We start from the raw sequence: 13,713 nt of genomic DNA on the forward strand, positions 1-13,713 counted from the left end.
CCCACTAACTCCTGCAGATGCCTTTATTATAGAACACCAGAGATAAAGGGGTATATACATATGTATACTGTGCTGTGCTGGAGGCACACACAACTTCCAATAACTCCTGCAGATGGCAAGTGGGCTCAAATAGAGAACAGCTATGTAGGTGGATATAGCGGTATGTACTGGGTACAGAGCACGCAGACAGCACGCACTATCTCCTAACACTACTGACTGCAAGCTCTATTATAAAAGATAGATCACTAGCTATATAGGTGAGGTGAATATAGCGGTGTATACTGCGGTCAGGGCACACAGACAATAACCACTACACAACAGCAAGATCGAAAATCGGCCGAAAACGATCGGTGTGTACTGTGTTGAAGGTACACAGAACACCCACTGCTTCAGACACCAACACACTACACAAGGCCGCTGCGCTGGCGGCCTTATATAGTGTGGGGCTTGCACTACACAGCCTGAGCTATGCTTGGCCACAGACATCCTGCCTGTGGCCAATCATGGCTCTCCTCGCTGCTGGCGCTGCGATTGGCCAAGCATGCGGTGTCACAGTGCATGCTTGGCCAATCATGAGCCAGCAATGCACTGCGCCATCGCAGTGCACTGTGGGCCGTGAGCGCCACACGAATTTGGCGCGAACGGACCAAAATGTTCGGACTTCGCCGAACGGATGAACAGCCAATGTTTGAGTCGAACGTATGTTCGACTCGAACACGAAGCTCATCCCTATACCTGACACAGCGCGGTATCGTGGCGGTATTGTGCGGCCTCCACCTCTTCCACCCTGATGTCTATGGCTTGCATGTCAGCTCTCATGTCCGTGATGGCTGCCATTAGGGTGGATTTAATGTCCGCCGCCACGCTGCGGAGGTCCTCTATGTTGACAGCTGGGGGGTGAGGAGCTTCCATCTCTGCTCTAAGGGATCTACGAGCACCAGAGCGGAGCGGGCTGCAGCTGGAAGCGCGCGCGCTCTGAGGTGGAGCTGTCTGTGAGGCCTGTGACAGGGAGGCTTGCGTGCTGTCTCTGGGCCGCGGTCCGAAGAGCGCAGGGATACGGCGGCCTTGAGCGGAGTCGGGACCCAGCGGGGATCGGGAACGGGTGGCGGAGGTACTGCGGGCGGTTCTCACCATAACTGACCTTGTAAGCCACTGTATACTAGTAAGGCCGGACCTCGTGGAGCGGGAGCTCAGCTCTTATGCGTCCATCTTGGAATGGCTCCAGGCCACGCCCCATTTTTTTTAAACTATAAGTTAGTCAAACACAAAGGTTACCATATAATCTCTGTGTATTTACATTTCTGTTCGTTTAACTGGCAGGTTCTTCAGACCACTTACCAAATGTGATGCCTTCAAAGTACATGATTTCTTTGCTCGAGCAGATTGAGTGGGATCCAATTGGGATCTTGTTTGTATTTATTGTCAGGGGATCTGGGGCAGGATTCTCTACCACCTGTGCTCTAATAGCACTAATAGGAAATGTAGTAACATTGCTAACTTGAAATAAATGAGCAATGGAGATCTGGCACTTCACTTGTGCACAAATTTACAAGATAAATAGTTCTCTAGTTTATTGTATGTCAAGGCAATTGCAAACTATATCACAAAGCAACAATTTAGATAAAAGAAAAAGAAAATGCTGACATGAAAAGTCTGTCATACTTCACTAGTTTGTACAGAGGGCACCTCTCAGGTGGGCTAACTTCAATAGTTTTAAAACTGCTGATGTAAAATATAAAATATATCTATTATATTTACTTCTACAGTAAGAAAATAAATCCTAATTTAGAAAATATGTATTTATCCGTCTCCCTTAAAATCTTTTTACATAAAATATTTAAGATACTGTAGTCATTTTTCTTTGAGATTAGAGTGTTAATAGTAAAGTGTATTTTAAAGTGCATTTCCACTTTTGCAAAGAATTTTGACAAACACTGTTATGTGTTCCTATTCACACTGAATACCTAAAAATAATTTAAAATACATTTTATTACCTTTCAAGTTAATTTTTTGGAGCAGCTTTCTACAAAAGACCATATAGAAAGCCAGATATTATTCAAAATGGCTTTCAATGAGCAAGAAGGGAAAACATATATGAACATCTGCAATAACATACAATGTATCACAAGTCTTGGGATTTCTAACCAATTTTTTAAGACAGACTAGTGTGCACTCCTTATGACCATATTTAAATATGCCATCACAGTACAGACAGAGCCATTTATAGTAAATACATCACCCCAGCCCTTGTTTAACATTACATACAGTAAAAGGGAGAAGCTAGGTAGAGTTTGTAAGCAATCAAAAAGGTAAGCAGCATTTTCTATTTTTTTAAAGTTATGCTTTATGAATATGAACAAATATAAAATAGATTGTATCCCAATTTGGCTGAAAAAGGGAAAATACACATTACATTTTCAAACACCGATAAATCCTTGGGCTGATAGATTAAGGAAAATTTTGCCTGAACGTTCACTTTGAATATCCAGTCATGTGCAACCAAAATAAGTAAACAGGAATTACCTTTCCACATGATTGGATAATTGAAATGATCATTCATTTCGTTTATTGTATAAAAATTTTCAATTCATGGAATTGTAGGTCGCACTTTTCTTACGTCTAGAATAAAAACACACAACAAACAGCAATTGTTATTTTAAATGGCCATGGCACCTTTATTGGTATTAAAATGAATCAAATAACTTTATTCAAAATAAAACAGTGAAAGAATAAATAAATTATATTTCCAACATTTTAACTTTTAAAACAAATTCTAAATTTACTCAGTCATAGAACTTGAGCTACAAATGAATCAATTTATAAAAACAAAGTCCCCCCTTGATCCAAGGGTGACGTAACCACATAACAGTGCCAGCGACAAGGGTGGGAGGGGAGGGTGAGCTCACGCCTAAGCCACCTCAGGGCATCTGTGAGTGGTCTGTCTCACAGGTACTTATATGACCTTCTGTACCTGGGGAAAAATGTTTTTCCCGCTTGTTGCCTCGTGACAAGCCCGCTTTTTTTTTTCTCTTTATTAAATCATATACATATAAAAAAAAATGTTAATTTATCTACTCCGTTGGCGCCCACAATCCCATGTTGTGGGCTCCTTATTGTGCCCACTGCTCATTCTTCATGTCTTATAGATTGGAGTGGTAATTGAAAATATTTTAAAGAGTACTTTAAAGTTTTAAACGTGTGTATATATAAGTACATCCCTCACATTTTTGTAAATATTTTATTATGTCTTTTCATGTGACAACACTGAAGAAATTATACTTTGCTACAATGTAAAGTAGTGAGTGTACAACTTGTATAACAGTTTAAATTTGCTGTCCCCTTAAAATAACTCAACACACAGCCATTAATGTCTAAACCGCTGGCAACAAAAGTGAGGACAAATTTACACTGTTATACAAGCTGTGCACGCACTACTTTAAATTGTAGAAAAGTGCCATTTCTTCAGTGTTGTCACATGAAAAGATATAATAAAATATTTACAAGAATGTGAGGAGTGTACACACTTTCGTGAGATACTGTGTATATATATATATATATATATATATATATATATATACTAGCTTCATATTTATGTGTCTTCTGTATTGGAGAGTTAATAGAGAAGAGGGCACTTTAAAGTTCCAAAACTTTTTTGCAAAATGTAAGCAATACAGTAAAATATATGAATTACATTTAATAGACTAACATAAAACGAGATCACTTTCCATTTGTATAATATGAGTTACTGTATATAGCCTAGTTCTTGATTAAAAATGATTGAAATCTAAAAACCTGACCCAAATGAGTCCCTGCACATGTTCCAGTAATTAAAACATTCTTAGTCATATCAACAAGTTTCCAAAGGCCCATTTTTCCTAGAATGACAATGCTCAGGGCCATTCATTTGTAGTGTCTTCAATCTTTCTTGTGGGCTTCTGAGTTGGACAACAAGTAGTCATGTCACCAGTTATGCGCGATAGCAAAATTTGGGAATTTGCGTGTGTTCCAGCATTGGACTTCCCTTTTGATAGATACATGATATTGCAGATAATTAAAGGGGAACTTCACCTAAAACTGGAAGTTCCACTCATACTTCTCCTTCCCCCTCTGCAATAATTTATCTTTTTCTGGAAGTGGGTACCGCTTTTTGACAGGTACCCACTCTCACTTCCACTTTTCACACCTAGGTGAGAGGAGTATAATTTGCCCCCCCCCCCACCCCCTCATTCTCAAGGGACATGTCACAGTCCAAGGATACTGTGGGACCAGTCATCAAGCACAGCGCATATCACGCATGCACAGTAGGGAGCTGGTTGCTTCACAGGAAGTCAAAGCCACATTCCCACAGCCAAGACGATGGTGCCAAAGACCTAAAGACCAGTGAAGAACTGGCCTCGGCGAAGACAGCACTGGACTCCTGGATTGGTAAGTAACTGTTTATTAAAAGTAAGCATCTACAGCATTTGTAGGCTTTATTTTTTTTACATTACCATGGATAACCCCATGGGGGGGGGGGGGGGAGATGCTGCAGGCATGAAGCTTCAAAAATATACTTCCTGGTTGGCAGGCAGTACATCTCTTGAACTTTACCATCTCAAGTGGTTTTCCCATTCAAAAACCCTGTTCTGACGTAAACAAAGCACAGTCATTCAGAATGTGGCAGTATCTCTTTCTGAATGCCTGTCAGCTACCCCTGTACTGCTCTCTGTAAATCAGTCCACTTTGCATCAATTTTCAGAGACTGCCATACATGTGCACAAGCCCTTCGTCTCCACATTTAAGCCTGCTATTGATGATATGCAACTGTATTGAACCTGGCCAATTTTTACCTACCTATATTTGAGGGTTTAGCTCTAATTTTATGTTTACAAACGTTTTTATTAGAAAAATACAGAAAAGATTACAGAGAATACCAGTATTAAGGAGCATCAATGGTTACAAGACCATTAGCAATAATACAGTCAGCGACGAATATAGATACACACATAACATTCAACCTTGCATATCCGACAGTCAGGTAAGTAACGTATCTAAATAAAGGCCAGATACGGTACAGAGATGTCCCTAAAGAGGCCACCATGAGGTATTCCTGAGAAAGATCAGGTAGAAAAGAGTAACCAACAGTAACAAGAAGAAATAAAAGCCTTTGATGCACTAATAACCACACAACAATCTATTTTAGCCATGATGGCAGCTGTATTGTAGGGTCACAAACCTTTTTTCCAACCCTCCCCTCTAACGTGAGAGGAGACCCTCCCTTCATGAGTTATAACCTTAATGCATTCCACCCGTGTGGGTCAGGGGTCCTCGAGCCTCGAGGTAAGGAGGAGGGCCGTCCACCCACTCCACTTTCCATCGAATATGTGCATGGAGTCCAGGAGAGTATGGTGAATGCGCTCCATCAGTCTAATGGACTCCATGCGGAGAATAACTTGCGACCAGGGCACCAAGGGGCTCTTCCAGTTCAGAGCCACCGCCCACTGAATGGCACTGAAGAGAGTATGGATCAGTCTTTGTTGTGGGCGGGGGACCCCTGGGAGATCAGCATAGAGAACACATATCTTATACATAAGAGCGATAGAGGTACCAGTGAGCCTATCGATCAATGTGGAGGTTTTAGCCCAGATATGTGCTAAGGCTTTGCACTCCCAGAAGGTGTGAAGGAGCGTACCCTTATCCCGACACCCCCTATAACAAGAGTCGGGCACCAGAGGGAACATCCTGTGCAGAGGGTCAGGGGAGTAATACCACCTAGTGTGAAGCTTAGGGACTGTTTCTTTAGTGGCGATAGAGCGTGTACATTTGTGCATATTGTCAACCATACTCTTCCAGTCCTCCACAGGAAATACCTGGGCCACCTCAGCCTCCCAACCCAGCAGTGCCACTGACTTAGGGGCAGTGTTGTGATCATTAAGGTATCTATATAGAGCGGAGATAGTGCCTCTACCCCGAGCTGCCTCCCCACACAACCCCTCAAACAGCATCTTCCCAGCTCCCCTCAGTTCCTGGAATGTGGTGGAGTATAAGTGTCTTATCTGGAGAAACTTATAGTGGGTTCTGTAGCAAGGAATCTAGCTGTGTGAGTGCCTCTACCCCGAGCTGCCTCCCCACACAACCCCTCAAACAGCATCTTCCCAGCTCCCCTCAGTTCCTGGAATGTGGTGGAGTATAAGTGTCTTATCTGGAGAAACTTATAGTGGGTTCTGTAGCAAGGAATCTAGCTGTGTGAGGCCCCGTTCTGTCCATCTACTGAAGGATGTACCCGAGTGGAAGGCCGGGGGGAAACGGGGCTCCCCTATGAATGAAGACAGGAGGGGGACCCTAGATTTCAATTGAAATTTCTGCCCATAGAGAGACCAAAGATAAAGAGCCTGGCCCACTATGCCATTCAGCGGGGAGATCTCCTTAGGGGAAACAGAGATGGACCAGAGTAAACCCGGGAGGTAATATGGGGCTATTGAGGCACGCTCAAACCATAACCACAGTATAGAGGATGGGTCTACATGCCATTGCACCGTCTGTGTCAGACGAGAGGCCAAGAAATACTTCCATAGGTCTGGACACCCCAGACCGCCCATCTGCCTGGCTCGGTATAGCAGTGAACGATTCAGACGGGGCTTTTTCTTTTGCCAGATAAATGAGAGTAATAGTGCTTGGACTTCGTGCAGAGTGGAGCGAGGGACATATATTGGTAGGGAACAAAACAAAAAAAGAAGCTTTGGGAGAATGGACATCTTGACCACTTGGATACGCCCCAAAAAAGATATGCGATAAGTGGACCATTGATTGAGAAGGGTTTTGATGGAGGAGAAGGCCTGAGGGTAGTTAAGGGAATACAGCTGCCCAAGGGTAGGAGTGAGCTTAATACCTAAATATTGAAGGGAGTTATGATTCCACGAAAATTTATAGGAGTCTTTAAGGGAAGTTAAAAGTGGAGTGGAAGGGTGTATAGGCATGGCTGAACATTTGGTCGGGTTCACACCCAATCCAGAGAAACGGTGAAAAGAAGACAGGGAAGCAAATAGATTGAGTGCATACAAACTAATCTTAAATTCCTGGCCACCTTTCTCATAGCCCCTTATGTTCGGATTGTCTAGAATGGATCTCGTCAGGGATTCCATAGCCAGGGCAAAAAGAAGGGGGGAGAGGGGACACCCCTGCCTAGTGCCCCGACCCAGGGGGAAGTACGCAGAACTACCACCCGGGATCTTAATACTCGTGCGGGGGTGATGGTAAAGGGCCTGGAATCCATGAACAAATTCCCCCCGGAAGCCAAATTTAGCTAGGACAGCCTCCACGTATGGCCAGAGGACGCTGTCAAAGGCCTTATTAATATCCAAGCTCAGCATCAGGACCCTCCGGGAATTAGCGTCCGCATCCTGGATAATATTAGAGGCCAAACGGATATTATCTGTGATTTGCCTAGAGGGTATAAAACCCGTTTGTTCTGGTGAGATAAGGGAGGTGATTATCGAGGCTAGGCGGTCTGCTAAGATTCGTCCAAAAATTTTCAAGTCGTTATTGATAACGGAGATGGGTCTGAAATTTTGAGGTTGGGTGAGGTTCCCGGGTTTCGGGATGAATGACAGGCTAGCCAAGAGCATCTCCTCCGGGAAATGTTGCCCTCGTAAGATAAAATTATAGAGCTTGGTCAATTTAGGGAGTAAGGAGTCCGCAAATTTTTTGTATTAGGTTGCGGAAAAACCGTCGGGGCCCGGGGTTTTAGCAGGCTTAAGGGAGGAGATGACAGAGGCCATCTCATCTGTCGCACAAGGGGCATTAAGGGCCTGTAATTGTTCATCGGACAGTCAAGGAAGCCGTTCGGGGTCTAACCAGGACTGGGGAGGAACCGGGGGAGGGGAATGTGGAGCAGCATACACCTGTTGATAGAAGGAGGTGAAAATCTGCAACACCTCCTTAGGGTGAGAGGTAAAGTTACCATCCCCGTTCCTCAATTTATATACGTGTGTGGGTTGGGAATGTTGTTTAAGTTTCCTGGCAAAGAACGTAGAAGCAGAGTTGCTGTGTAGGAGGTACCATGCTTTGGCCCATCTGAGGGATTTTTCAGTATGTTCTGTCAGGATGGTGTCTAGGGCTCTTCGTTTATCATTAATCTGGTTTAACAGGTCTTGGGACGGGGAGTGACTATGTTGAAGGTAAAGTTTATGAAGAGCTAAGGTGAGCTGTCGGGCTTCATGTGCTTTCCGCCGCTTCCTTGTTGTGGAGATCTCTATCAGGTGATGGCCTCATGGGCTGTCCAAAGGGTAGTTGGGGCAATATTCTCAATGTCATTGAGTCTAAAGTATTCTGCGAGGCGTTCGGTCAACTGCGTTGGAAGAGGTAGAGTTTGCAAGCAAAATGGGGGTGCAGAATAGATAATCTAAGTGAGAGTAGGTATCATGGGGGTGGGAGAAAAGGTATATTCCCTGGAGCCTATATTGTGCGCCCTCCATATGTCTGACAGCTGCTGAGCCCTCAGGGAGTATTGGAGAGACTTGGGAAACACATTGCTGGCCTGGCTATCACTCGATCTATCCAGCAACATCTATTAACATGTGGAAGGAGTGACATTTTTCCAGAATTTGGAAAAAAACTCTTGAAAAAAGTAGCCTGAGCGGAGTTAGGGGCATATACTGAGGCCAGGGTCAGGGTCCTATCCTGTACAGAGCCCTGCACTATAACAAGCCTGCTAAGCGGGTCAATATAAGTCTGTTGTACCTGGAATAATACAGAGTTTTTTTATAAATATGGCCGCCCCTCTGGACAGGATAGGTCGAGTAAAAGCATTGTTTGTAGGACTTGTCAAAGTAGGAAGGATGATTATTATCAGAGAAGTGAGTCTCCTGTAAAAGGAGGATCTCCGCCCCTAATTACTTATACATTCTGAAGGCCTTCCTGCTCTTTTGCGGGGAGTTAAACCCCTTAACATTGTGAGTTATAATTTTAAGGCCCATGAGTCCACATCTGAGGAAAGCCACAGGGATTGGAGGAATCCAGGCCAAGAGGGGGGTCCATGCACAATATCAGCAAGACAAACCAGGAATAGAGTGTATCCCTGGCATGGGAAGGTACAGTAATATCAAAGCTAGCATTCGATGACAACTTAAATTCTACATCATGAGCAGCACTGAAAAAAGGCATCAAGGCATCAGAAAAAGAAAAAAAATAGGAACCTAAACAAACAGAGAACAAATAGTGAAGAGTTTTTAGTAACCTTAAAAATGTGCCAAAAAGTGGCATACCACAGTCTTGGGTGGGTGGAGAAAAGCTCCCCTCTACCCAAAGAAAAAAAGTAATCCGGACCAAATGATCCGAAACTCCAACCCCACGAGTCCAGCAGTGCAACACCCCAGTCAAGTCTCTATATGATGTTACCTTCCGGGGGCCTAGAATCCTGAACAGCGAAGAGTCCTGGGGGAGCCCGCAGGGCTCAACGGGTGCGGAGTCGGGGGGCAGGCCAGTGAGCGGAGCAGAGATTTGGCTTCCAAGCAGGAGACTTTCTGCGTTTCCTAGCATGTCGGGAGGGTCCATGTAGTAACCTAGCTCTAATTTTTTAGGAAGACATACTGTAGCCTCTTGGCACTTACAAACACACATGCATTAATTTAAATTACAAGAAAAATAGGAAACTAGAATAATAGATGTGAAGGCTATGTTCAACTTTTCAGGCAGAATTTCACTTCTCATAATAAATAGAAGTGTTTTCTAATAGCCCAGCTATCCCAATGTGCTTTTCTCTCACTTACCTATAGAAGGTATTTAAATCTCATCTGGCTATTTGGATTTTTAAAATGGTTTTCAGATTACATCACTTCTTGTAGATCATCTTTCAGCATTCCCTTCCTGTATGTATTCTCCCAGTAGCATTCTCTTTCTTGTTGCATCATAGAAGAGTAGTGATGGACGAACTTCCGACGGGACGTTTCGCGAACGCGAAATGCGAACGGACCCAAACGTTCGCGAAACCAAACGTTCGCCGCGGGCCCCATTGACTTCAATGGGAGGCGAACTTTGCAAACCTTCATGTCGAATTTGCGGCCACGTGGTAATTATTAGGGGGTAAAACGTAGTCCCACCATCTGGACAATGACATAATACATGTATGAGGTGAATTTGGGATCGATAACTACAAGCATTTTTATTTTATTTGGGAAATTGTTCTAACAATTCAGGACTATGGAGCTAATGAAGGCAATGGAGGAGAGGGAAGGTCAGGGACCAGGGTAGGCAAAGAAGAGGGTGCAGGAGATGATCACCAGCAGCGTGACATACCGGAATGACACATGCACCGTGATAGAGGCATCTGACAGCAGCACCGTAATACAGAGCACTGACAGCAGCACCGTGACATACAGCGCTGACAGCAGCACCGTGACATACAGCGCTGACAGCAGCACCGTGACATACAGCGCTGACAGCAGCACCGTGACATACAGCGCTGACAGCAGCACCGTGACATACAGCGCTGACAGCAGCACCGTGACATACAGCGCTGACAGCAGCACCGTGACATACAGCGCTGACAGCAGCACCGTGACATACAGCGCTGACAGCAGCACCGTGACATACAGCGCTGACAGCAGCACCGTGACATACAGCACTGACAGCAGCACCGTAAGCAGCCCCAGGAGGAAGTCAGCACAGCACAGGGATGGTGTGATCCCCTCATAATAAGAACCCCCAGGAGGAAGTCAGCACAGCACAGGGATAGTGTGATCCCTTCATAATAAGAACCCCCAGGAGGAAGTCAGCACAGCACAGGGATATCATAAGCAGCCCCAGTAGAAATATGACACCGCTCAACCTCTTCAAAGAGGAGGGTAGGGGCATATAGTACGGTGTGCTTTTTTGGGTCAAGGAAGTGAGCCAAATGAATTAAGAAGGTCTGTGTGCTTGATTAAAAAAATAGTTTATAGACATATACATGGTCTACTGGTCACATGTGTTGAATTCCTCCGAGATCCATGCCTCATTCATTTTTAGAAATGTGAGGTAGTTAACACTGTGGTGAGCTAGGCGAGTACGCTTATCGGTCACAATCCCCCCTGCTGCGCTGAACGTCCTTTCGGACAGGACACTGGATGAGGGGCAAGCCAACAGTTCGATTGCAAATTGGGCAAGCTCTGGCCAGAGGTCAAGCCTGCCCACCCAGTAGTCTAGGGGTTCATCACTCCTCAGAGCGTCCACATCGGCCGTTAACCCAATGTAGTCGGACACCTGACGGTCTAGGCGTTCCCTGATGCTGGATCCGGATGACACCTGTCGATGGGTCGGCTGAAAGAATGACCTCATATCCGAAGTCACCAACACATCTTCAAACCGGCCTCTTCTTGCAGGCGCTGTTGGATTGGTACCCGCAAATCCTTCTCTGGGAGTGGGAATTGCTCCTCTGCCAGCGCACGCAAAAGCAGAATGCAGCATTTCTCGAAGCAAGGCCTGGAAGTGCTGCATTCTGACAGCCCTCTGCGACGGCGGTAACATTTCCGCCATTTTGTGTTTGTACCGGGGGTCTAAGTACGTTGCCACCCAGTACTGGTCCTTGACCCTCATGCTTTTTATACGGGGGTCCCTATTAAAACACTGGAGCATGAAGGCCCCCATTTGCACTAAAGTGGAAGCGGTGTGGTGGCCTGGCTCCTGCTCATCATCCAGGATAATGTCGTCCTCTTCATTCTCCTCTCCCCATCCTCGCACAACAGGGATCCCAGAAAGGTTTAAAGCATGCTCTTCTTGCTCCTGCTCATCCGCCCCGGCACCATCCTCCTCTGACTCCTCATCAGACTCCTGTTGTTGACTTGTCTCAGATAGAGTAGCCCCCCCTGGGAATTCATCCAGCATTGCGACTTCCTCATCTTCCCGCTCCTGCTCCTCCACAGCCTGATCAATGACACGACGCAATGCACGCTCCAGAAAGAAGGCATAAGGTACCATGTCACTGATGGCGCCATGGCTGCGACTGACCAGTTTGGTGATCTCCTCAAATGGCCGCAGAAGTCTGCATGTGTCGCGCATGAGCAGCCACTGGCGCGGTGAAAAAAAACCCAGCTCCCCAGAACCGTTTCTTTCGCAGAGTTCATACAGGTAGACGTTAACTGCACGTTTCTGCTGGAGCAGCCTATCAAGCATATAGAAGGTTGAGTTCCATCGCGTCGGGCAATCGCAAATAAGACGTCTGACTGGCAGATGGTGTCGCCGCTGAATGTCAGCAAGGCGAGCCATGGCCGTGTAAGATCTTCTGAAATGGGCCGAGATTTTCCTTGCCTGCCGCAAGATGTCCTGGACCCCAGGGTATTTGACAAGGAATCGCTGCACGACCAAGTTTAAGATGTGTGCCATGCACGGCACGTGCGTGATTTTGCCCTGTTTCAATGCGCTAAGCAGATTGGCACCGTTGTCACACACCACTTTACCAACTGTCAAATTGAGCGGTGTTAGCCACTCATCTGCCTGTGAACGCAAAGCTGAAAGGAGTGCCGGGCCAGTGTGGCTCTTTGCTTCCAGGCACAACAGACGCAGCACGGCATGGCAACGTCTCACCTGGCATGTGGAATAGGTTCTGGGGAGCTTGGGCGGTGCAGTGGAAGAGACGCTAGCAGCGGAAAAGGAGGAGGCAGCTGAGGAGGAGAGGGAGGAGGATGGAGTAGGAGGAGGAGAAGAAGAGTCAGGCCTGCATGCAATCCGTGGCGGTAAAACCAAATCTACACGGGTGCCACGGGTTACATGCTTGACGGCCGTCAGAAGGTTCACCCAGTGGGCAGTAAAACTGATATACCTTCCCTGCCCGTGTTTGCTAGACCACGTGTCTGTGGTCAGATGTATCTTGGCACCGACACTGTGTGCCAGAGATACATTCACTTGCCGCTGAACATGGCCATATAGCTCTGGGATGCCCTTCTCTGAGAAATACTTCCTTCCTGGGACCTTCCATTGTGGTGTTCCAATGGCCACAAATTTGCGAAAGGCCTCCGAGTCCACCAGTTTATATGGCAGTAGTTGGCGGGCTATGAGTTCTGACAAGCCAGCCGCCAACCGTTGGGCAAGAGGGTTATCCGGCATCATCATTTTTTTACGCTCAAACATTAGGCCCACGGAAGCCTGCCTTTTTGCAGAAAAATGTGAGCTTGGCGTGATGGAAGGTGGAGTGGAGGACAATTGTGAGGAGAGAGGAGAAGGAGAAGTAGAAGACGAGGCTGGACGGTGAGAGCCTGCAGTGTGGCTTTGTGTGTTCCGTTGCTCCCACTGGGCTCGGTGATGGCTGCTCATGTGCCTTCTTAAGGCGGTCGTCCCTAGGTGAGTATTGGGCTTACCGCGACTAACGCGTTGACTGCAAAGATTGCAGATGGCAACGCTATTGTCAGCAGCGGACACGTTAAAAAAAGCCCACACTGCGGAGCCATGTGCCGGTGTCCTGGGAGCGCCAGATGTGACCGTACATGGTCGATGACTCGCTCCTGATACATTTGCAGTCTGCTTTGTCCCTGCTGTGCAATGTAAGTCATTGCTGCTTCTCCTCCCTATCTGCTGGTCCATATCTCCCTCTGAACTCCCCTCCTCTTCCTCTCTTGTGGGCACCCACGTGACATCACTAGACACGTCATCATCAACGTCACCTTCCCCACCGCTATAAGTAGAGATCTCGGAGTAGGCAGCAACACCGGGGACCAACCTCCTCCTTGGGCTGATCTGGGTACTGGCGTCAGACTGCTGAGTAGC

The sequence above is a fragment of the Lithobates pipiens genome, unplaced genomic scaffold (assembly GCF_037356315.1).
Source record: "Lithobates pipiens isolate NorthernLeopardFrog02 unplaced genomic scaffold, aLitPip1_a1.2 Scaffold_18, whole genome shotgun sequence".
Taxonomy (NCBI): Eukaryota; Metazoa; Chordata; class Amphibia; order Anura; family Ranidae; genus Lithobates; species Lithobates pipiens.